The 574-nt window shown below is 41.3% G+C and overlaps 1 non-coding gene across 1 annotated transcript; it reads right to left on the reverse strand.

The window, feature by feature from the left end:
* Positions 1 to 14: 14 nt before the first annotated feature.
* Positions 15 to 87, reverse strand: Trnaf-gaa. The gene has a single exon. It is a non-coding gene; the product is annotated as a tRNA-Phe (tRNA).
* Between the last annotated feature and the right edge of the window lie 487 nt (positions 88 to 574).

The following is a 574-nucleotide window of genomic DNA, read 5'->3' on the forward strand; positions in this document are numbered from 1 at the left end:
TTTTTAATCAAAACTGCCCAGACCCGGGATCGAACCGGGGACCTTTAGATCTTCAGTCTAACGCTCTCCCAACTGAGCTATCTAGGCTTAATTAACACTCACCTGCACGTACAATATACCTGTGGACACTATTATACTAAACCTTTACTGACAAGGCCATTTACATCGAGTCAACAAGCTATTACGCTTACCTGACATATTTTACACCAGCATGCTCTTCAAGTGTATTGGAATCGTAGTACTATATTCTTCAAACGTTTAATTATAATTTTGGTGACTACAACAATACAATCATGTGGAAGATTTAAGGCAGAACTAACTATTCAGTTCATCTGTATTGTAAATGTATGTGTATGCAAGAATTACCAAGGATATTAATGATGTTCGGTCGGGTGCAGTGTAAAAGGGTAGACCCCACGTTTTCAAACACAAGTGGGTTATGTGACATCAAAAATATGTAAATGATCATGCTTAAGCTGACATGCAGACATACGGCCTGTTGGTCTAGGGGTATGATTCTCGCTTCGGTGCGAGAGGTCCCGGGTTCAATTCCCGGACAGGCCCTGCTTTGGCA

This window comes from Penaeus monodon, unplaced genomic scaffold (genome assembly GCF_015228065.2).
Source record: "Penaeus monodon isolate SGIC_2016 unplaced genomic scaffold, NSTDA_Pmon_1 PmonScaffold_16047, whole genome shotgun sequence".
NCBI classification, from domain to species: Eukaryota; Metazoa; Arthropoda; class Malacostraca; order Decapoda; family Penaeidae; genus Penaeus; species Penaeus monodon.